A 26,447-nucleotide genomic window follows, 5' to 3' on the forward strand; every position below is an offset into this window, starting at 1 on the left:
CCACTTGGAGAGTCAGTGCTTGTAACCTCCTGTTTGGCACACTCTGCAATTTCTGCGGAGGATGAACGGGAATAGGGAGAACCAATGAGAGACTAGCTGTAGTTGTTTGGACGGGCACATTTCACTCTAATTTCCCACCAAGAAGAAGAATTAACCAAAGGCTCAGCGTGCCACGCTGGAACCAGATTAGGGCCTGAAGCAATCCTGCCGTTTTGCGTCCAGCTCACAAAAAAGCGAGTTGGAAAAAGGAGCTCAGGGTCACTGCAATTCACAAACTTGCAGAGTTATAAAGGACAACTATCGTCCAAAAATATATTGAGGTAAGGCTGTGAAGAGGACTTGAAAGCAAGGCACAATTGCAGGAAACAGATTTCAGGAGGTAGATTGGAATTGCATTTAAAGCACATGAAAAGCGGCAGAACTTCGACAATGATGCACTTGGCCAAAAAATGCATATGCGTTTTTTCCTGAATATATCCAGGAAAAAACGCATACGGCCATTTTTGCCAACCAAGGAAGCGTGCAATGGAAATCCGCACTACAATGAAGTCTCACTTCCCACCGGTTAAATGGGTCATCTGAAAAAAGTGTAAAATCCAGAAAGGCAGGACAGGCCATGGAGAACTGGGAGCCTTGTTATGCTGATGGGCGGGATGTAAATGACCAACAGCCACTCTGGAGAAGTGTATGGTGTTTCCTGAAACATCTAAAAAACAAAGCTACAGAGACTCGGGCACTTCCACTTATGGTCCTATAGCTTAGGGAAATTAAAATAAAAAAGACACAGCCACCCCAAAGTTTAGGGCTGCTGTGTTTACAAGAACCTCGACAACGGAACAACTTAAATATCCCAGAAAGAGAAAAATGGATAAAGAAGTTGTGGTACTTACATACAATGGAATATCACTCCGCAATGAAATCAATGTCATCAGGCCCGTAGCAGCATAATGAGTGGATTTAGGTTCGATGATTCTGAGTGAAATAAGTCACACAGAAAAAGAAACTAGTCATAAGATAACACTTATAGAGGGAATGTAAACTTGGCTACACATGAACTGAATTACAAAACAGAACAGAGTCTCACATTTAGAAAACCAACTTATGCTTGCTTAAGGGGAAAGGTGAGTTGGGGTGCTGCATAAATCCAGAGATTGAAATGAGCACAGATACCGTTCCATAAGCCAGTAATAGACAAGATATACTCCTTGTTCAACGAAGTGGACTCAACACCCCCTATTCACCGCAGAGGAATATATCTGAGTAGTAAGAATCTTAAAACCTATGTATTTATATGTCTCCGTAAGAGAATCAAGTGTGCATCGAGCGGCATAAACACAGCAGTGCAAATCAGCTAAACCCCATTATAAAAATAAATTTCAAAATCAAAACACAAAGACAGTGAAAGAGAGAGAAATTCTTAAATAACTCGTTCAGGCTTGTAATGAAACCTGGATTTACCACATCTACACCCACAGCTGAGTGAGGCATAAGGCTGGACACTTGGGGCTGTGAGGATTGGTGAGGTTCGGTGAGCAAATGCAGACCCTTTGAAGTAGTACTGCGTGCTACCCATTCCATGGGTCCCAACCCTCCAGGTTTAAGGGATTCTTCCTACAGCTAAAACATGCGTGGGAAACCCAGAGGATGGTCCACAGTGTGATCGGGCAAGGTTTCTAAAACGCATCTCATTATTCGTCCTCTGGTACTCGGGTTCGCCATTCCAGACGCTTACTAACAATCTCCCCACTTGGAGAGTCAGTGCTTGTAACCTCCTGTTTGGCACATCGTTTGGCAGCGATGCACTTGGCCAAAAAGGGCGTATACGTTTTTTCCTGAGTATATTCAGGATAAAATGCATACACACTTTTTGGCCCACCAAGCAAGCGGGAAATTCAAATCTGCACTACAAAGAAGTCTCATCCTAACACGTACACTATCCCTATCCCGCTACCATACCCTAACCTGTACCTGAGACCGTACCCGTTCCCTAACCCTAACCCTTACCCTAAGCTGTACACGAACACTAACCCGTACGCTAACATGTACCCTAACAGTAACACATAGCCATACACTAAACTTTATCCTAACCCTACCCCGTATCCTAACCCTTTCCCTAAACCGTACCATAACCCGTATCCTAATCCTAACCCATCCCCTAACACTAACCCATAACCTAACCCGTACCCTAATCCTAACCCATACACTAACACGTACCCTAACCTTAACCCGTTGTCATACCCTAACCTGCAACCTAATCTGTACCCATTCCCTAACCCTAACCCTTACACTATCCCGTACCATAATCCTAACCTGTACACTAACACTAAACTGTACCCTAACACTTACCCTACTCCTAACCCGTGGTCATACCCTAAACTGTACCCCAAACCATACCTGTCCCCTAACCCTAACTCTAAACCTTACCCTAAACCGTACCCTAATCCTAACCCATACACTAACACTAAACTGTACCCTAACACGTACCCTAACCCTAACCCTTTGTTGTTCCCTATCCTGTACCCTAAACTCTACCCCTTCCTTAACACTAAACCTAACCCTAACCCGTACCTAACACTAACCCATACACTAAACCTAACCATAACCCTGAACATAAACCGTACCTGAATCCTAACCCATACCCTAACACTAACCCATACCTTAACCCGTACCCTAACACTAAACCATAGCCATACCCTAAACTGTACCCTAACACTAACCCGTACCATAACCATAACCCTAAACCATACTCTAAGCCATACAATAATCCTAACCCGTACCCTAACCCTAAATCTTACCCTAAACCCTAATCCTTACCCTTAGCTTAATTTTGTTTTTTTGTATTTAAAAAAATATTTTCTTGGGTTAAAACAAACTAGCAGAACAACAAAATAGAGGGCTTCGCTGGTGGTGCGGTGGTTAGAATCTGCCTGCTAATGCAGGGGACACAGGTTCGAGCCCTGGTCTGGGAGGATCCCACATGCCATGGAGCAACTAGGCCCATAAGCCACAACCAGTGAGCCCTCGCATCTGGAGCCTGTGCTCTGCAACAAGAGAGGCCGCAATAGTGAGAGGCCTGCGCACCGAGATCAAGAGTGGCCCCCCACTTGCCACAACTAGAGAAAGCCCTCACACGGAAACTCAGACCCAACACAACAAAAATAAATAAATAAATAATAAACTCCTACCCCCCCCCAAAAAAAGAACAACAAAATAAAACAGAAAGTAACCTGAGTGTCCCTCAAAAAGCTAAGTCTGAAATAGTTGGTACTTCTGTTCTATGGAATGTTATGTAGCCTATAAAAAGTGTGAGAGCTAAATCTGTTTTTCTACAGTGAGAAGCATGATATTCCAGATGTATAGAACACCTGGATAAAATGAGAAATCTACACATTATGCTGGTCGTTTCAGTAAATGGGAAAGGATGACAAGTGGTAAAATATTATCTTTTCCTTTAATTTTTTAAATTTCACTTGTTACAAAGAACTTCAATTATAATTGTACTTTAAAAAAGTAACAATGGAAATTTAAAAGAAAAAATATATATTGTGTGTTCAGTTACGTTTCATAGAATTATGAAATGCTCCACCCTCTGGCCATTACCTGAAAAAACAGCTTTAAAACCTATGCTAATTGTCACTTCATATGAACAAGTCCTGCAGGGCTGTAAAGGAAACCTGCCTTCATCATGTCTTGCGGGAGGTAAAGGCCAAAGTATTTCAAAATGTGGCACATATTTCAAGAAAACCATTTGAAGAACTAAGCTGTAATAACCGTTTGAAAAATAAAAGGACATGCCTGAAAGCTCAGTTTCAAAGGATTATGAGACACATGCAAATCCAACCACACAGAGGTATCAGCTCACACCATTCAGAATAACCATCAGGAAAGAAACTACAAACGATCAATGCTGAAGAGGTTGTGGAGAAATGCATACCCTTAATTTGAAGTGGGACGTAACCTGGTAAGAGTCACTAATGGGAACAGGGTGGAGGTGCCTTTAAAAGGTAAATATTGAGCTATTATATGATCCAGCAGGCCCACTCCTGGGCCTATAACATAAGAAGACAGAATTGGAAAGACACAGGCAGGCAAATCTGCACTGCAGCAGTATTACAATAGCCAAGACATGGAAGCAACCAAAAGTCCATCAACAGATGAGTGGACAAAGAGGAACTGTTACATGTAGAGATGGAATATTAGCTCGGGAAAAAAGTGAAACAATGCCATTTGCAGCACCATAGATGAGTCTAGAGGTAACCATGCAACTTGTAGTAAGTGAGAAAGCGAAAGACACCTAACGTATATCACTTATAGGTGTTACCTGAAAATTGATAACAATGAAGATATTTCCACAGAGAAAGGCAATCACAGATTCATTGAACAAACTTATGGTTCCCCAAATCGAAAGGTGTGAGGATTGGATACATTACGATATTGGGGTTAACATAGATATAGAAACACATGTGAAATATATAATCACCAAAGACCTACGGAATACCAAGAGAAGACTACTCAACATTGTGTCATAACCTACCTGGGAAAAGGTTCTGAAGAAGAATAGATATATGTATGTGTGTGAAAGAACCACATCTTGCACACCTAGAACAAAAAAAAAAAAACATTGTAATCAAATTTGCTGCGATAAAAAATAAAAATTAAATTAAAAATATGAACAAGAAATAATGAGACATAAACTGAAAGGAATTTTTCCTGGCACATCCCATTCTAATTTTCAACCTAGAACAGGACTTCCATTAAGGCTCTGTTGTCCTGGTAACCAGATTTGGTAAAGGAGAAATGCTGCCGCCTTGTGACTGTTTCACACAACAGCAGCTTTAAACCAAGAGGTAATGGTCACTTAATATTCAAAATATGTGCAGCACTGTAAAGGACACCGGGCCTCAAAAATGTCCTGGGGTCGTAATCGACCAGAAAATTCAAAAGACGTCAACATTTCAAGAAGACAATGTCAAGAGGCATATTTTACGCACATTTTGTCTTTTCTTTTTTTTCTCTTTAAAATAAAAGGGAATTGAAAAATGCGCAACATCAGCAATGAATAAAGCCATGCAAATCCAATTACAGAAATGTTCACCTCACAGCCGTCAGAATGTTCTTCAGCAAAAAGTCTACAAAGAATAAATGCTGAAGGGGTTTCAGAGAACTGTGTACCCTCCAGCTGCTGGGGGGGATGTAAACTGGTAACAGCCAGTAGTGAGAACATAATGGAGGTGCGTTTAAGGGTAAAAATTGAGCTACCATGTGATCTGGTAGGTCCTTTGATGTGCCTATCACCTGAGCAGAGCAGAATGGAAAAGACACAGACTGGCAATCCTGCACTGCAGGAATATTTAACATAGCCAAGACTTGGAAGAAACCAAAATGTCCATCAACAGAAAAATGCACAAAGAGGAAGTGGTCCATGTAAACAATGGAATATAAGCCATGGAAAACAATGAAACAGTGCCGTTTGCACCACCATATAAGGACCTAGAGATAATCACTCAAATTAAAGAAAGAAAGTGAAAGACAGATATCCTATGACATCACTTCTAGGTGTTACCTAAAAGTTGATACTCATGAACTTATTTCCAAGAGAAGGAAAAGCATGGATTAAGAAAAAAAAATTATGTTTAACCAATGGAAAAGTGTAAGGAATGTGTGAATTAGGATATGAGGGTTAACAGACATGTACTAATACATATGAAATATATAATCACAAAATACCTATGGAATACCAAGAGAGGTCTAGGCAACACTCTGTAATAACCTACATGGTAAAGAATGCAAAGATAAATGACAGATACATTGATATAATGAACGAGATTCTGTACACCTAGGAGAAACAAAATATTTTTATCAAGTTTGCTCTGATAATTAATAAAAATTAAATTTATAAAACAAACAAGAAGTAAGGAGATATAAGCTCTTGGGGATGTGCTCTGGCACATTCCACTCTAATTTGCAGCCTACTAACACGATTTCCAGGAAGGCTCTGCTGCCCAAAAACCCAGAGTTGGAAATGTAGAAATTCTGCTGCCTTGTGGCCGTTTTCCGCAAGAGCGGCGTTAAGCCCACAGCTAATGTTCTCTTAACATTCACAAGGACTCAGGGCTGCAAAGGACACCTGCCCTAAACAACTGTGCTGAGGTAGGGAATGGACAATAAAATTCAAAACTGGCAAATTTTTCAAGACGATAGTATGAAGAGGTAAGTTTGACTCACTCTCTTGTTTAAAAAAAGGAAAATGGGTGAAAGCTCAACCTCAGGAATTATTAGACTCATGCAAATCTAATGTACAAAAAGGTTTCAACTCACACCAGTCGACTGACCATCAGCAAAAGGTCTACAAACAATAAATTCTGAAGGGGTTTTAGAGAACTGTGTACCCTCTAGCTGCTGGTGAGATGTAACGTGGTAAGAGCCAATAATGAGAACAGAAAGGAGCTACGATTAAAAGTAAAAGTTGAGGTACCATTCGATGCAGCAGTCACACCACTGGGCCTCTCACCTGAGAAGACCAGAATCGAGAAGACGCGGGCTGCAAAAGCTGCACTGCAGCCTTATTCACAATAGCCAAGACAGTGAAGCCACCAAAATGTCCATCAACAGATGTATGGATGAAGAAGAAGTGGTCCACGTTCACAATAGAATATTAGCCATGGAAAACAATGAAACACTGCTATTTGAGGTGCCATAGATGAGCTTGGAGATAATCACAGAATATGAGGTAAGTCAGAAAGCAAAAGACCTATATCCTATGATATCACTTATAGGCGTTATCTAATAACTAACACAAATGAACATATTTCCACAGAGAAAGACACTCACAGACTTAGAAATTAAGTATGCTTATCTAAAAGGAAAGGTGGGCAGAATGGATAAATTAAGATTAACGTTACCATACGTATACAAATACATATAATAAACATATATCAAAAAGACGGACCATATAGCAAGGGAGGTCTATGGAACACTGTAATATTTTACATGGGAAGAGGATCTGAACATGAATAGACATATATATTGTACAAATGAACCAGATTGTGTACATCTGGACAAACAATATCTAATCATTACCCCGATTAAATAAATTTTAAAAACCAAGATGTAATGAGACATAAACTTATGGGCGTTCCTCCTGGCACATTCCATTCTAACTTAAAACCTAGGACCACGACTTCCAGAAAGGCTCTGCTGCCCTAGTACCCAGATTTGGGAAAGGACAAATGCTGCCTCCTTGTGGCCGTTTCCCACAACAGCAGCTTTAAACCCAGTGCTAATGGTCACTAAATATTCACCAAACTTGCAGTTCTGTAATGACATCTGCCCTCCAAAAAAATCCTGGGGTCGAATATCCACCAAAAATTCAAAAGAGGGCAACCTTCCAAGAAGACAGCTTCAAGAGATAGATTGTACTCACACTTGATTTTTAACAGAAAGGAAAAAGGCGTGGAAAATGATGAATTTTAGGAATTTTTAAAGTCATGCAAACCCAAATTACAAAAACCTATCAGGTCACAACAGTCAGATTGGCCATTAGCAAAAATGCTGCAAACTATAAATGCTGAAGGGATTGTGGAGAAGTTCGTACCCTCGGCTCTAAGGGAGACATGGTAAGAGCCACTAATGAAAACACAATGGAGGTGCTTTGAAAAGGTAAACATTGAGCTACTAGTCAATCAGTCATACCCACTGCTGGGACTATCACCTGAGAAAATGAGAATCAAAAAGTCACAAGCTGGCAATCTTGCACTCCAGCAATATTTAATATAGCCAACACTTGGAAGCAACGAAAATGTCCCTCAACAGAGCAATGCACCAAGAAGTGGTCCATATACAAAATGGAATATTATTCCGATAAAAATATAAATTAAATTAAAAAAACAAACAAAAGTAAGGAGACATCAGCCTTTGGGGGTTTATCCGGGCACATTCCACTCTAATTTATAACCGAGGAAGACCACCGGCCGGAAGCTCTGTTTCCCTAGTACCAGCATGGGGAACAAAGAAAGGCTGCCGCAATCTGGCCGTTACCTGCAAAAGCAGCTTTAAAGCCTGTGCTAATGGTCACTTCATGTGAACAAGTACTGCAGGGCTGTAAATGAAACCTGCCCTCAAAATGTTTTGAGGGAGGTAATGGCCAATAAATTTCAAAATGTAACACATACTTTAGAAAACACTTTGAAGAGCTAAGCTGTAATCACAGTTTGAAAAATAAAAAGGACATGACTTAAAGCTCAATTTCAAAGGATTATGAGTCATATGCAAATTCAACCACAAAGAGGTATCAGCTCACACCAGTCAGAATATCCATCAGCAAGAAAACTACAAACAATAAATGCTGAAGCCATAAAAAGAAACGAAATTGAGCTATTTGTAATGAGGTGGATAGACCTAGAGTCTGTCATACACAGTGAAGTAAGTCAGAAAGAGAGAGACAAATACCGTATGTTAACACATATACCTGGAATTTAAGGGAAAAAAATGTCATGAAGAACCTAGGGGTAAAACAGGAATAAAGACAGAGATCTACTAGAGAATGGACTTGAGGATATGGGGAGGGGGAAGGGTAAGCTGTGACAAAGGGAGAGAGAGGCATGGACATATATACACTACCAAACGTAAGGTAGATAGCTAGTGGGAAGCAGCAGCATGGCACAGGGAGATCAGCTCGGTGCTTTGTGACCGCCTGGAGGGGAGGGAGGGTGGGAGGGAGGGAGACGCAAGAGGGAAGTGATATGGGAACATATGTATATGTATAACTGATTCATTTTGTTGTAAAGCACAAGCTAGCACACCATTGTAAAGCAATTATACTTCAATAAAGATATTAAAAATAAATAAATAAATAAATGCTGAAGGTGTTGTGGAGAAATGCATACCCTCAACTTTAAGTGGGATGTAACCTGGAAAGAGCCAATAATGAGCACAGAATCGTGGTGCATTTAAACGGTAAACCCCGAGATACCATATGATACAGGATGCCCACTCCTGGGCCTATAACATAAGAAGACAGAATTGTAAAGACACAGGCAGGCAAATGTGCAGTGCAGCAGTATTACAATAGCCAAGACATGGAGGCAACCAAAAAGTCCATCAACAGGTGAGTGGACAAAGAAGAACTGGTACATGTACAGATGGAATATTATCTAGGGAAAAAAATGAAACAATGCCGTTTGCAGCACCGTAGATGATTCTAGAGGTAATCAGGCAAATTGTACTAAGTCAGACAGCAAAAGACACATATCCTATAATATCACTTATAGGTGTTAGCTAAAAATTGATACCAATGAAGATATTTCCACAGAGAAAGGCAATCACAGATTCATTAAACAAAGTTATGGTTCACCAAATGGAAAGGTGTGAGGACTGGATACATTAGGATATTGGGGTTAACATAGATATAGAAACACATGTGAAATATATAATCACCAAAGACCTATGGAATACCAAGAGAAGACTACTCAACATTGTGTCACAAGCTACATGAGAAAACGATCTGAAGAAGTATAGATACATGTATATGTGTAAAAGAACAACATCTTACACACCTAGAACAAACAAAACATTTTAATCAAATTTGCTCTGATAAAAAATAAACATTAAAAAAAGAACAAGAAAAAAAAGAGAGAAAAAAAGGGGAAAAAAAGAACGAGAAGTAATGAGACATACACTTAAGGGGCTTTTTGCTGGCACATTGCATTCTAATTTACAACCAGAACACGACTTCCATTAAAGCTCTGTCATCACTAATAAAGCAGCTTTATAAGCAATGTTGAAGGTAGCTTAAAAGAATTCTCACTAATTATTGACAGTAACAAGAAAACAAACAAAAGTAAAAATCTCACGGCAAAAAGTATACATAGAGTAAGGGTAGTAGATCAAACACTTATTAAACTTCTGTAAAGAATAAAAGACAACAGTAGTATTTTTTTTAAAGAGAGGGGCCAAATAAATCAGAACTGAAAGAGATGATGTTACAAGAGCCACCACAGAAATACAAAGTATCCTAAGATACACACAGGGTAACTCAGGGCTCAGACTGGACAGAGCCCACTCTCCATTCCCCTGTACATGACTTACAGGAGCCTCAGGAACTGAGGAGGGGGTCCTTGAGGAGAGGCACAAGATAGAAGATGTTAGGCATTAACATGACTGCATTCATTTTAAACGTGCCTGAACTACATTCACATGAGATGATTTTGTCCTGTTTGTACATCAGCACCTCTAGTCGGAACTGCAGATCTTTGGTTTCACCACCTCTATGACAGCATTAGCTTCACCTGCTGTGGACTGTCTCCTATAGGATTTCTAGAACCACAAAACATCGAAGCTTCACAGGACCCAGAGTCTGTGCGACTCCACTCAGAGTCTCAACTGCATTCAGAGACTCAGAGTCTCAACAGAGACTCCACTCTTGGAGGACACACACAAAGTAGTGTGCACATCAGGACCCAAGGGAAGGAGCAGTCACCCCGTAGGTGAATGATCATACCTAGCTGCTAGTTTTAGAGGGTCTCCTGCAGAGGTGGGGTGTGGCTGCAGCTCACCATGGGGACAACGACACTGACAGCAGAAGTTCTGGGAAATACTCCTTGGCGTGAACTCTCCCAGAGTCCACCATTAGCCCCACCAAGAGCAAGGTAGGCTCCAGTGCTGGGTCGCCTCAGTCCAAACAACCAACAGGGAGGGAACCCAGCCCCATGCATTAGCAGACAAGTGGATTAAACTTTTTATTAAACTTTTATTTAATCCACAGACAAGCAGATTAAAGCTCTGCCCACCAGAACAACACCCAGCTCTACCCACCACCAGTCCCTCGTATAAGGAAGCTTGCACAAGCCTCTCAGATAGACTCAATCACTGGAGAGCAGACAGCAGAAGCAAGAAGAACTACAATTCTGCAGCCTGTGGAAGGAAAACCACATTCACAGAAAGATAGAGAAAATGAAAAGGCAGAGGACTTTATACCAGATCAAGGAACAAGATAAATCCTCAGAAAAACAACGAAATGAAGTGGGGATAGGTAACCTTCCAGTAAAAGAATTCAGAATAATGATAGTGAAGATGATCCAAAACCTTAGAAAAATAATGGAGGCAAAGATCGAGAAGATGCAAGAAATGCTTAACAAAGACCTAGAAGAATTAAGGAACAAACACCTAGAAGAATTAAAGAACAAACAAACAGAGATGAACAATACAATAACTGAAATGAAAAATACACTAGAAGGAATCAGTAGCAGAATAACTGTGACAGAAGAACGGATAAGTGACCTGGAAGACAGAAAGGTGGAAATCACTGCCATGGAACAAAATAAAGAAAAAGAATGAAAATAAATGAAGACAACCTAAGAGACTTCTGGGACAACATTAAATGCAACAACATTCGCATTATAGGGGTCCCAGATGGAGAACAGAGAGAGAAAGGACTCGAGAAAATATCTGAAGAGATTATAGTTGAAAACTTCCCTAGCATGGGAAAAGAAATAGCCACCGAAGTCCACGAAGCGCAGAGAGTCCCAGGCAGGATAAACCAAAGGAGAAAAATGCCGAGACACACAGTAATCAAATTGAAAAAATTAAAGACAAAGAAAAATTATTGAAAGCAACAAGGGAAAAATGACAACATACAACGGAATTCCCATAAGGTTAACAGCTGATTTCTCAGCAGAAAATCTACCAGCCAGAAGGGAGTGGCATGATAAATTTAACGTGATGAAAGGGAAGAACCTACCACCAAGAGTACTCCACCCAGCAAGTATCTCATTCAGATTTGATGGAGAAATCAAAAGCTTTACAGACAAGCAAAAGCTAAGAGAATTCAGCACCACGAAACCAGCTCTACAACAAATGCTAAAGGAACTTCTCTAAGTGGGAAACACAAGAGAAGAAAAGGACCCACTAAGACAAACCCATAACAATTAAGAAAATAATAATAGGAACATACATATTGATAATTACCTTAAACGTGAATGGATTAAATGCTCCAACCAAATGACACAGGCTCACTGAATGGATACAAAAACAAGATCCATATATATGCTGTCTACAAGAGACCCATTTCAGACCTAGGGACACATACAGACTGAAAGTGAGAGGATGGAAAAATATATTCCATGCAAATGAAAATCAAAAGAAAGCTGGAGTAGCAATACTCATATCAGATAAAATAGATTTTAAAATAAAGAATGTTACAAGAGACAAGGAAGGACACTACATAATGATCAAGGGATCAATCCAAGATATAACAATTATAAATATATATGTACCCAACACAGGAACACCTCAATACATAAGGCAACTGCTAACAGCTATAAAAGAGGAAATCAACAGTAACACAATAATAGCAAGGGACTTTAACACCTCACTTACACCAATGGAGATCATCCAGACAGAAAATTAATAAGGAAACACAAGCTTTAAATGACACAATAGACCAGATAGATTTAATGGATATTTATAGGACATTCCATCCAAAAACAGCAGACTACAAGTTCTTCTCAATGGCACACGGAACATTCTCCGGGATAGATCACATCTTGGGTCACAAATAAAGCCTCAGTAAATTTAAGAAAACTGAAATCATATCAAGCAGCTGTTCCGACCACAATGCTATGAGATTAGAAATCAATTACAGGGAAAGTAACGTAAAAAACAAACACATGGAGGCTAAACAATACATTTCTAAATAACCAAGAGATCACTGAGGAAATCAAAGAGGAAATCAAAAAATACCTAGAGACAAATGACAACAAAAACACGATGATCCAAAACCTATGGGATGCAGCAAAAACAGTTCTAAGAGGGAAGTTTATAGCAATAAAAGCCTACCTCAAGAAACCAGAAAAATCTCAAATAAACAATCTAACCCTACACCTAAAGGAACTAGAGAATGAAGAACAAAACCCAAAGTTAATAGAAGGAAAGAAATCATAAAGATCAGAGCAGAAATAAATGAAATAAAAACAATAGCAAAGATCAATAAAACTAAAAGCTGGTTCTTTGAGAAGATAAACAAAAATGATAAACCTTTAGCCAGACTCAAGTAAAAGAGGGAGAGGACTCAAATCAATAAAATTAGAAATGAAACAGGAGAAGTTGTAACAGACACCACAGAAATACAAAGCATCCTAAGAGACCTCTACAAGCAACTCTATGCCAATAAAATGGACAACCTGGAAGAAATGGACAAATTCTTAGAAAGGTATAACCTTCCAAGACTGAACCAGGAAGAAATAGAAAATATGAACAGACCAATCACAAGTAATGAAATTGAAAGTGTGATTAAAAATCTTCCAACAAACAAAAGTCCAGAACGAGATGGCATCAGAAGTGAATTCTATCAAACATTTAGACAAGAGCTAACACCCAATCTTCTCAAACTCTTCAGAACTTTTCAGGGGAAGGAACACTCCCAAACTCATTATATGAGGCCACAATCACCCTGATACCAAAACCAGACAAAGATACTACAGAAAAAGAAAATTAAAGACCAATATCACTGATTAATATAGATGTAAAAATCCTCAACAAAATACTAGGAAACAGAATTAAACAACACATTAAAAGGATCATGCACCATGATCAGGTGGGGTTTATCCCAGGGATGCAAGAATTCTTCAATATACACAAATCAATCAATGTGATACACCATATTAACAAATTGTAGAATAAAAATATGATCATCCCAATAGATGCAGGAAAAGCTTTTGACAAAATTCAACACCAATTTATGATTAAAAGTCTCCAAAAAGTGGGCATAGAGGGAATCTACCTCAACATAATAAAGGCAGTATATGACAAACCCACAGCAAACATCATTCTCAATAGTGAAAAACTAAAAGCATTTCCTCTAAGATCAGGAACAAGACAAGGATGTCCACTCTCACCACTATTACTCAACATAGTTTTTGGAAGTCCTAGACACAGTAATCAGAGAAGAAAAAGAAATAAAAGGAATACAAATTGGAAAAGAAGAAGTAAAATTGTCACTGTTTGCAAATGACACGATACTACACATAGTGAATCCTAAAGATGCCACCAGAAAACTACCAGAGCTAATCAATGAATTTGGTAAAGTTGCAGGATACAAAATTAATGCACAGAAATCTCTTGCATTCCTATACACTAACAATGAAAGATCAGAAAGAGAAATTAAGGAAACAATCTCATTCACCATTGCAACAAAAAGAATAAAATACGGAGGAATGACCCTACATAAGGAGGTAAAAGACCTGTACTCAGAAAACTATAAGACACTGCTGAAAGAAATCAAAGATGATATAAACATATGGAGGTATAAACCATGTTCTTGGATTAGAAGAATCAATATTGTGAAAATGACTATAGTACCCAAAGCAAGCTACAGATTCAATGCAATCCCTATCAAATACCACTGGCATTTTCTACAGAACTAGAACAAAAAAATCTTAAAATTTGTATGGAGACACAAAAGACCCCGAATAGCCAAAGCAGTCTTGAGGGAAATTAAAAGAGCTGGAGGAATCAGACTTCCTAACTTCAGACTATACTACAAAGCTACATTAATCAAGACTATATGGTACTGGCACAAAAACAGAAATATAGATCAATTGAACAAGATAGAAAGCCCAGAGATAAACCTACGTACCTATGGCTAACTCATCTATGACAAAGGAGGCAAAGATATACAATGAAGAAAAGACAGTCTCTTCAGTAAGTGGTGCTGGGAAAACTGGACAACTACACGTGAAAGAATGAAATTAGAACACTCCATAACACCATACACAAAAATAAACTCAAAATGAATTAGAGATCTAAATGTTAGACCAGACACTATAAAATTATTAGAGGAAAACATAGGCAGAACACTCTATGACATAAATCACAGCAAGATCCTTTTTGACCCACCTCCTAGAGAAGTGGAAATAAAAACAAAAATAAACAAATGGGACCTAATGAAACTTCAAAGCTTTTGCGCAGCAAAGGAAAACATAAACAAGACGAAAATACAACCCTCAGAATGGGAGAAAATGTTTTCAAATGAAGCAAATGACAAAAGATTAATCTCCAAAATTTACAAGCAGCTCGTGTAGCTCAATATCACAAAAACAAACAACACAATCCAAAAATGGGCAGAAGACCTAAATAGACATTTCTCCAAAGGAGATATACAGATTGCCAATAAACACGTGAAAGGATGCTGAACATCACTAATCATTAGAGAAATGCAAATCAAAACTACAGTGAGGTATCAACTCCCAGCAGTCAGAATGGCAATCATCAAAAAATCTACAAACAATAAATGCTGGAGAGGCATTTACTGGAGAAAAGGGAACGTTCTTGCACTGTTGCTGGGAATGTAAATTGCTATACCCACTAGGGATAACAGTATAGAGGTTCCTGAAAAAACTAAAAATAGAAGTACCATACGACCCAGCAATCCAACTACTGGGCATTTGCCCTGAGAAAACCATAATTCAAAAAGAGTTATATACAACAATGTTCATTGCAGTTCTACTTACAATAGCCAGGACATGGAAGCAACCTAAGTGTCCATCGACAGATAAATGGATAAAGAATATCTGGCACATATATAAATGGAATATTACTCAGCCATAAAAAGAAACAAAACTGAGTTATTTGTAGTGAGGGGGATGGACTTAGAGTCTGTCCTACACAGTGAAGTAAGTCAGAAAGAGAAAAATAAATACCGTGTACTAACAGAGATATATGGAATCTAAAGAAAAAAGTTTATGAAGAACCTAGGGGCAGGACAGGATTAAGGACACAGACATAGAGAAAGGACTTGAGGACACGGGGAGGGGGAAGGGTAAGCTGGGACGAAGTGAGAGAGTGCCATGGACATATATACATTACCAAATGTAACATCGATAGCTACTGGGAAGCAGCCACATAGCACAGGGAGATCAGCTCAGTGCTTTGCGACCACCTAAAGGGGTGGGATGTGGAGGGTGGGAGGGAGATGTAAGAGGGAGGGGATATGGTGATATATGTATATGTATAATTGACTCACTTTGTTATACAGCAGAAACTAACACTCCATTGTAAAGCAATTATACTCCAATAAAGGTGTAAAAGGAAAATAAAAAAGAAAGAAGCCCAGAGATAAACCTACACACCTATGGTCAACTAATCTATGACAAAGTAGGCAAGACTATACAATGGAGAAAAGACAGTGTCTTCAATCAGTGGTGCTGGGAAAAATGGACAGCTACATGTAAAAGAATGAAATTAGAACACCCCCTAACACCATACACAAAAATAAATTCAAAATGGATTAGAGACCTTAATGTAAGACCGGACAGTATAAAACTCTTAGAGGAAAACTTAGGAAGAATACTCTAACATAAATCACAGCAAGATCTTTTTTGATCCACCTCCTAGAGTAATGACATAAAAAAGAAAACTAAACAAATGGGACCTAATGAAACGTAAAAGCTTTTGCAAAGCAATGGAAACTACAAACACAAAAAGACAACCCTCAGAATGGGAGAATATATTTGCAACTGAATCAATGGACAAAGGATTAATCTCCAATATATATAAACAGCTGATGCAGCTCAATATTAAAAAAACAAACAACCCAATACAAAAATGGGCAGAAGATCTAAATAGACATTTCTTCCAAAAAGATGTAGAGATGGCCAAGGAGCACATGAAAAGCTGCTCTACATCACTAATTATTAGAGAAATGCAAATCAAAACTACAATGAGGTATCACCTCACACCTGTTAGAATGGGCATCATCAGAAAATCTACAAACAACAAATGCTGGAGAGGGTGTGGAGAAAAGGAACCCTCTTCCACGATTGGTGGGAATGTAAATTGATAGTCACTATGGAGAACAGTATGGAGGTTCCTTAAAAAACTAAAAATAGAATTACCATATGATCCAGCAACCCACTACTGGGCATATACCCAGAGAAAACCATAAATCAAAAAGACACATTCACCACAATGTTCATTGCAGCACTATTTACAATAGCCAGGTAATGGAAGCAACCTAAATGCCCACAGACAGACGAATGGATAAAGATGTGGTACATATATAAAATGGACTATTAGCCATAAAAAGGAATGAAATTGTGTCATTTGTAGAGACGTCGATGGATCTAGAGACTGTCATACAGAGTGGAGTAAGTCAGAGAGAGAAAAACAAATATTGTATATTAACGCATATATGTGGAACCTAGAAAAATGGTACAGATGAACCAGTTTGAAGGGCAGAAATAGAGACACAGATGTAGAGAACAAATGTATGGACACAAAGAGGGGAAAACCATGGGGGGGGGTGGCGGTGGGAGGAGTTGGGAGATTGGGATTGACATGTATACATTTATATGTATAAAATAGATAACGAATAAGAACCTGCTGTATAAAAATAAATAAAATAAAATGAAAAATAAAATTTTTTAAAAAACGGAAAAAAGTTATTCCCTTCACATACATGTATTTATATGAATGAATTATTTCCATGCTTACATCCATAAGTACAAAAAAGAGGAATAAAACCTACCTTGAAACAGAAAAGAAAAAACAAAACAGAACCCACCAGTTATACAGATGAAAACCCTATCAGGGCACTTGCTTCAGTGGTAGACAATTCTGAAGTTGGTCAGAGGTGGGGAATCATCTCGCATGCAGCCAGCAGCCCCCCCGCAAGGAGTGTCCTCATTACAAGCCTGGGGGACCGTGCCGAGGCATCTGTGAGTAAACGTGAGATGAGCCCCAGGCCAGCTGCTGCTGAACTGTTCCCAACCTTCCCAGGTAAAACACCTGAATATGTACAAGGACTTGAAAGCCTAGAGGAAGGGCCATGGAGCCACACGAGTGACAGCATGCCAGCCGACTTGGTGCCTGCAGGCCAGCCAGGATGGTACTGGCCCTGGGTGCTCTTCTGGAAGATTTCCATTTCCCTGCCTGAGATACCCGTCCTGTCCCTGCCCCCACTGCTTTTTTCCTTCCTCACCTCTGCCCAGGGAGAAATTCCAGCAGCAGGTATGGGTGACACATCCTCTTCCTTAGCAGGTGGCAGCCTGGCAACTGCTGCAGAAAGTCCAACAGAGCCCCACTCACACTGGGCCACCCACAAAGCTGTGGCCTCTCACTCCCTCCCACCAGCCCAGCCCCGAGACTGCTGACAGGGCAGAGAAAATGGCGTCAGGCACGGCTGCAGGGGCTCTTGCTGCCTGGAGTGGTATTTATATTGATCTCAACCCAGGCACACCTGGGGAGGGCTGGCCGGCACGGTAAGGCTGCCCAGGTCAGCCAATCATCACCCCTCAGGGGCTCACAGTTGCAGAAAATGGAACTTGCTGAACCGGCCAGGTCCAAGGAACAGGTGTGGGCTCCTGAGAGTCAAGATAGACAAGGGGCTGCAGCTTTGGCTTGTTTTCTAATCATTTTATCTGGCCCATGAGTGGGAGACAACTTCAAGAAAACACTCTCCTAATGAGAGGAACCCAGGAGTCAGGGAGAGGAGGGGTGGGTGGTGGTTGGAGACAGAGGCCTGGTGCCCCGGGTGCAGTGGAAGTCTCTGGAAGACCAGGTGGAGGGAGGCCGTACAGAGTGATGACCAGGGTCACAGACCTGTCGCAGCTGCTGTTTGTTAGTTCAAGTCCTGCTCTGAGGTGCTCTGAGTCAGCTCTGAGTGACAGGTGAGCTGGGGGTGCTCTGCAATGAGGGCTATGTGCATGGTTCCTGTGTGCCCAGCCCTGCCACGGTACCTGCAAGGGTAGCTCTGTATCCGGGGATTGGTCTGACCACGAGAGCCCCATGGGCTGCTGGGGACCTGGTAAAGAATGTCAGGACAGTCAGTGAAGCCACCGAGGATATACCTCCAGCTGCTCCTAATTCCTACACCCTGCTGGTCATTCTACCAACCACCAGGACATGGTATTCTGTATTAGTCTTCAATGATGCCTTCTTTTGTATTCCATTAGTCCCAGAGTCACAAGAAATTTTGGCTTGTGAGTGGCAGGACTCAACATACAACTAAAACAATACTTCCGGGCCGTCTTGCCCCAAGGGTGCAAAAATTCCCACACCGTCTTTGGGGAAAGCTTAGGTAAAGACCTAAAAGTTCTACCTCTGGAAAAGGAAACCCTCCTTCAATACGCAGATGACATTCTGATCGCCAGCCCTACTAAGGAGGCCTCTGAACTACCAAGCCAATAAAGGATAGAAGTCGTCCAAAAAGAAGCTCAAATATCACAGACTGCGGTGACCTGCCTGGGCTTCATTCTCACAGAAGGTCAGAGAAGCCCATCCCAGGAAAGGGAAGAAACCATTTTCAGCCTTACCCCTTTCTAAAACTAGAAGACAGCTTAGGGGTTCCTGGGGAGGCCAGGGTTTGCTGCTTCTGGATCCCTAGCTACAGTCTACTAGCTGGGCCTCTATATGAAACACTGAAAGGAAAAGATGATGATCCTTTTGAATAGAATCCAGAAGTGGCCTTTCAAGAATGGAAAGAGCAGTCAATTCAGACCCTTGCCCTGGAACTCCCTAATTTAGCTAAACCCTTTGACCTTTACATTCCCGGTGAAAGGTGAATCGCCATTGGAGAATTAGTGCAAAAACTGGGACCACTTGAAATGGAACAATGCAAGAATGCCATCCAGGTAGGATAAACTATGGTCACCAAGGGGCTTGACCCACTGCCACATCTGGCCAAGATACTGGCGGTATCTAAAAACCTGGAAATCAGCAGCCCAAAAGGCCACCTCCCTCCTAAGGGAAAAGGACCCCACGTGGTGATCCTAACCACCAACCATGCCCTGAAGTTGCAGGGTTCGTTCCGTTGGCACACCGACCTCGAGTGAGGAGGCCTTCCAACTCCAACATCCAGAGAGATAACCGGGGGCAACAGGGCACCATGACGACTCGTGTGAACATCACTTGACCTGGAGTTTTTCTCATAAAACAACAAGAGTGTGTCCCAAAACAGTAGACTACTGCTTGCAGGACTTACTGCACCCAGAGGGGAGCTAATAATCTTGGCGGGGGAACCGTATATCACACTGTCACTATAGAAAAGCCTACAGACACCGTGATGATGGTGGCCAATAAGACCGGCTGGACTCCTGTTTACTTCAAAAGGCTGTTGACTCAGTGGCCATCATGGTCCTTGATCACCACTGACCCTGGACTGTCTGGGAGTTGAGTGGGCAGGGCTCTGACACCTGGTGCTGTTTGTACGTTAATTCAGGGGCCTAATTGAAGAAAGCACAGACTACTGGTCAGAGCATCTAGGCTGGCAGAAACGGTCAGCCTAAGGTGGCCGAACAAATGTGGGGCGGGGTGAAACCGGCCCCCACAACGTCTCTGCACATCTCTTTCCTGGACCCTTAAAGGTCATTAGAATCTATAACACTTCCAATGCTGGTGTTCAGGTGGACGAGCAAGGAGGCAGGGGGCCTGGGGAAAATCAACGTCACCTGGAGGCTGCTGGGGAGAAGTTCTGACCCTCGCCCCTGGGTATGAGGGCTCCCAACTCAGCACTCAGCAGTTACAGAAGCAGGGTCTGCACCCTCAGAACTCCAAGAATGAGGAACGGGACAAAAGGCAGAGGAGGGGTTTGTCCCCAGCAAAGCCCATTAAAAATCCCTGGGAGATAAAAATAGAATCTGTGCAATAAAGTCAAGTCTAACTTTTTTATCCTTTGTGCTTTGTCTAATTTCACGTACTCCTAGGGTCTCGCATGCAGAGGCTCCACACCCGCCACTTCAGACCAGATTTCCTAGTGCAGAATGGCTGGGTCGACACCTCAGCTCCTGGGGCCCAGTGCAGACTCCACGATATAGAGCCTGAGCTGCAGCCAACCCAGCCCTTGAAAGCTCTGTCCCCTCCCTCCCAATGACTCTGACAGGATCTCTACACAGCAGCCCAGCCCACAGCCCACGGGGTAGTGCATGCTCTCACCTCTCCATTCTCTGATCAAAATATAAAGTTTCCTTTGCTTGTGAACCAAACTCAGTCTCGATCTGTTGGCCCCAATGACACTGGGCAGGGGAACACTTGTTGGGGTCCACTCTGGAGGATCAGTAACAGAAATTGAGACTATTGTAACCTCAATGAACAGATGTGTGAGCCAAACTGTAGTTAACATAGAACAGTGTATAAGGCTCGGGTAAAATAAGATGTTTCTAACACTTCCATTTGATATTTCCATCACTTTATTATAAGCAAGTTCAGTGAAAGGGTTTGTCTTATTTGTCAGGTCAATATTAGAGAAACGAAGTGATTTCTTTCCAAGGATGTACATCTAATAATCTTGGTTAAACCTTCAATCTTGTTTTAAATGCTTTTCCATTGAAAATGATACCTCTCTTTCAGCTCCCCCATTTCTGAGAAGTATAAAATCTTATAATTTATTATTACCAAAGGGGAAAGGTGGGAGGAGGGATAAATTAACAGTTTGGGATTAACACATACACACTGCTATGTATAAAATAGATCATCAACAAGGAACTACTGTATAGCACAGGGAACTACACTCAACATTTTGCAATAACCTATAAGGGGAAATAATCTGAAAAAGAATAGATATTTTTATTGACATCATCTATCAATGACAGTTAAAGTGTAGCCTAAGGGAAGCTGGTGGTGAGTGCTTCTGACCCTGAAGACTTCAATCATCTAAAGTTTGGACTCTGCCTACTTCCCAAGGCCCTTAATGAACATATGTGTAGCCGTAGCTTAAAAACTTCCCCAGTTTGGGTTTCGGGGAGACACTGATTTTGAAAAAGCCCTGGTGTTCTCCTTACATGAATGGGACTCTTCCTACTGCTAAAACATGTCTGTCACACCCAGAGGATAGTATACCGTCTGATCGGGAAGAGTTTGGAAAAGGCATCTCATCTCCTCATCTCCTGGTGCTCGGGTTCACCCCTCCAGCGTCTTTACTAACAGTCTCCCCACTTGGAGATGTCAGCACTGTCAACATCCTGTTGCGTACAGTTTGGAATTTGTCCAGAGGATGAAGCGGAAGGATGAGGAACAATGAGAGACAAGTCCTAGGTGTTCAGACAGGCACATGTCACTCTAATTTCCAATCAGGAAGACGAATTGACCAAAGGCTAGGGTTGCCCATGGAAACAGTATAGGGCTTGAGGAAATCCTGCTGCTTTGTGGCCAGTTCCCATAAACACAAGTTGAACAATGGAACTCAGGGGCAGTAAAATTCACGAAACTGCAGAGTTGAAAATATCCATCACTGAAAAATGTCTTGAGGAAAGTCAGAGAAAAGGACTTGTAAGCAAGGGAGAATGGCAGGAAAGGGATTTGAGGAGGTAGAAAGGACTCGCCATTAAGCACAAGAAAAGGAGCTGAACATTGCCAACATTGCAGTTGGCCAAAAAGGGTGTATGCGTTTTTTTCTGTATATATTCAAGAAAAGGGTATACACTTTTTTAGCCAACCAAACAGGTGGGCACTGGAAATCAATACTACAAAAGATATCACTTCGCATCAGTCACAAGAGCCATCCTCATAAAGCGTAAACAACAGAAATGCAGGACAGGGCAATGAGAAGAGGGAGCCCTGTGAGACTTATAGTGGAAATGTATATTGCCAACGGCCATTCTGGAGAAGTATATTGTGTTTACTAAAGCATCTAAAAAATGAGCTACAGAGCATAGGGCACTTGCACTCATGGGCGTATATCTTGGGAAAAACAAAAATCGAGAGGACACAGGCACCCCAATGTTTACCCCCTCTCTGTTTAAAAGATCCTCGACTAGGATATAACTTAAATGTCTCTGGAGGGAAAAAATGGATAGAGATGAGGTACTTATGTAGAGTGGAATATTACTCAGCCTGGAAATCAATGAAATATGGCCAGTTGTAACAACTCTGGAGGAGTTACGTATGATCATTCTAAGTGACAGAATTCAAAAAGAAAAAGACACATATCATAAGATATCACTTAAAGGTGGAATCCAAAATAGCTACACATGAAATAAATTACAAAACAAAAACATAGTCAAATATGTAGAAAACACACATAAGGCTGCTAAACGGGAAAGGTGGGGAGGGGTGAGGCATCATCCAGGAGGTTGAAATTAGCAAAGATACCATTCCAAATACCAAACTGATAATCAACAAGGCCTACACGGTAGCTAAAAGAACTACACTCAGCACACTCAAGTCACCGGAAAAGAATATATACGACTGGTAAGAATCTGAAAAAGAATTTACTGATGTCTCTCTGTACGTGAATCAAGTGGATGTACAGCAGCAAGAAACAGAGCTTTGAAAATCAGCTGTAACCAATATAGTAATAAATTGAAAAAAATAAACGACAGAGAGACAGAGAAAACCTCTTACAACTTTTCCTCAGGGACGGTGATGCAACATGGATTGAACACGTCTAGACCCACAGCAGGATGAGACATAAGGCTGGAAACTGTTTGCGCTAAGAGAAATGTGAGCTTGGGTGAGGAAATGCACACCCTTTAAAGTAATACTACCTGGTGCCTATTCAATGGGTCCCAAATCTGCAGGTTCAAGGGATCTTCCTACAGCTAAAACATGCATGGAAAACCCAGAGGACTGTACACCATGTGATCGGGAGATGTGTCTAAAATGCAGCTCATTTATCCTCTCCTGGTGCTCCTGTTCACCATTCCAGCCACGCTACTTAGAATCTCCCCACTTGGAGAATCAGCACATTTCAACTTCTGTTTCACACATTTTGCAAATTGTGAGGAGGATGAACAGGAAGAGGGGGAACCAATGAGAGAATAGTTGTAGGGGTTTGGACGGGCACATATCACTCTAATTTCCCATTAAGAATAAGAATTAAAAGAAGGCTCAGCCCACCTCGCTGGAGCCAAAATAGGGCCTGAAGCAATCCTGCGGGTTTGAGGCCAGCTCACAAAAGAGCAACTTAAAAAATGGAGCTCAGGGTCACTGCAATTCACAAACCTGCAGAGTTATAAATGAAAACTAACGTCCAAAATTATGTTGAGGTAAGGCAAAGAAGAGGATCTGAATGCAAGACAGAATTGCAAGAAACAGATTTCAAGAGATAGATTGGACTCGTCTTTAAAGCACATGAAAAGCGGCAGAATTTCGACAATGATGCAGTTGGCCCAAAAGGGCGTATGCGTTTTTTCCTGATTATATCCAGGAAAAAACGCATATGCACCTTATGGGCAAGGAACCAAGCAAGCAATGCAAATGTGCACAACAAAGAAGTCTCACTTCCCACCGGTCAAAAGGGCCATCCTAAAAAATTGTAAAAACCAGAAATGCAGGACAGGCCATGGAGAACAGGGAGCCTTTATACGCTGATGGGCAGTGTGTGAACTGCCGAGAGCCACTCTGGAGGAGTGTATGGTGGTTCCTAAATCATCTAAAAAACAGAGCTACAGAGCATAGGACACTTCCAATCATGGGAGTATATCTAGGGAAGTCTAAAAATCAACAAGACACAAGCACACCACAGTTTAGGGCTACTCTGTTTACAAGAACCTCAACTTCAGTACACCTTAAATATCCCAGGAAAGAGAACAATGGATAAAGAAGATGTGGTACTTATGTACAACGGAATATCTCTTCACCATGAAATCAATGTAATAAGGCTAGTAGAAGGATAAAGAGTGGATTTAGGTCCGATAATACTACTTGAAATAAGTCAAACAGAAAAAGAAACATATCATAAGATATCACTTATAGAGGGAGGGTAAATATGGCTGCACAAGAAATGAATTACAGAACAGAACAGTGTCTCACATTTAGAAAACACACTTATGTCAGCTTAAGGGGAAAGGAGAGGTGGGGTGATGCATAAAACCAGAGTTTGAAATTAGCACAGATACCGTTCAATAAACCAAATAGGTATTAGACAAGATCTACACCTTGCTCAATGAACTGGCCTCAACACACCCTATACACCGCAGAGAAATATATCTGAGTAATAAGAATCTTAAAACCCATGTATTGATATATCTCCATAAGGGAATCAAGTGTGTGCAGAGCGGCACAAACACAGCAGTGAAGATGAGCTAAACCCCATTATAGAAATAAATTTTAAAAACAAAACGCAGAAACAATGAAAGAGAGAAAAATTCTTACAAAATTCGCTCAGGGGCTGTGATGCAACCTGGATTGACCACATATAAACCCACAGCTGGATAAGACATAAGGCTGGACACTTGGGGCTGAGAGGATTGGTGAGCTTTGGTGAGCAACTGCCAAAAGTTTAATGCAATACTTCATGCTACTCATTCCAAGGGTCCCAACACTCCAGGTTGAAGGGAATCTTCCTACAGCTAAACCATGCTTGGGAAACCCAGCGACTGGTATACCATATGATCAGGAAAGGTTTCTAAAACACACCTCATTGTTCCTCTCCTGGGGCTCCGGATCGACATTCCAGCCGCTTTACTAACAACAACCTCACATGGAGAGTCAATGCCTTTAAGTCCCAGTATCGCACAGTCTGCAGATAGTGCGGAGGATGAATGGGTTAGGGGGAACCAGTGAGAAACTAATGTAGTGGTTTCAATGGGCACATGTCACTCTAATTTCACATCAGTAAGAAGAATTAACCAAAGGCACAGCAAGGTGTCCCACAAGAACAATAGGGCCTGAAGGAATCCTGCGGTTATGAGGCAAGATCACAAAAATAAGAGCTGAAAAATGGAGCTCAGGGCCACTGCAATTCAAAAACGTGCAGAGTTATAAAGGCCAACAATTTTCAAAAAGGATATTGAGGAAAGGCTATGAAGAGGCATTGAAAGAAAGGCAGAATTGCAGGAAACCGATTTCAGGAGGTAGACTGGAATTGCATTTAAAGCATAGGAAATGAGGCAGAACGTCGACAATGATGCACTTGGCCAAAAAGGGCGTATGTGTTTTTTCCTGAATATATTCAGGAAAAAACGCATATGCACTTTTTGTACAACCAAGCAAGCTTGCAAAGCAAATCTGCACTACAATGAAGTCTCACTTCCCACTGGTTAAAAGGGCCATCTGAGAAAAGTGTAAAATCCAGAAAGGCAGGACAGGCCATGGAGAACTGGGAGCCTTGTTATGCATATGGGCGGGATGTAAATTGCCAACAGCCACTCGGGGAGAACTGTATGGTGTTTCCTGAAACATCTAAAAAACAAAGCAACAGAGCCTAGGGCACTTCCACTTATGGTCCTATAGCTTAGGGAAATTAAAGTCAAAAAGACACAGCCACCCCAAAGTTTGGGACAGCTCTGTTTACAAGAACCCCATTTACGGTAAAAGTTCAATATCGCAGAAAGTGAAAAATGGATAAAGAAGTTGTGGTACTTACGTAGAATGCAATATCACTCAACAATGAAATCTATGTCATCAGGCCCGTAGCAGCATAATGAGTGGATTCAGGTATGATAATTCTAACTGAAATAAGTCACACAGAAAAAGAAACATCATAAGATATCACTAATACACGGAATGGAAACTTG

General features: G+C 41.1%; 1 long non-coding RNA gene across 1 annotated transcript; it reads right to left on the bottom strand.

The window, feature by feature from the left end:
* Positions 1–692: 692 nt before the first annotated feature.
* LOC307181347 lies at positions 693–26,447 on the bottom strand. Its single transcript, XR_013826469.1, has 3 exons — positions 26,297–26,447; positions 4,535–4,599; positions 693–972 (listed from the first exon to the last, which is right to left on the bottom strand). It is a non-coding gene; the product is annotated as an uncharacterized lncRNA (long non-coding RNA).

Source organism: Stenella coeruleoalba (assembly GCF_951394435.1).
Source record: "Stenella coeruleoalba genome assembly, contig: scaffold_32, whole genome shotgun sequence".
NCBI lineage: Eukaryota > Metazoa > Chordata > Mammalia > Artiodactyla > Delphinidae > Stenella > Stenella coeruleoalba.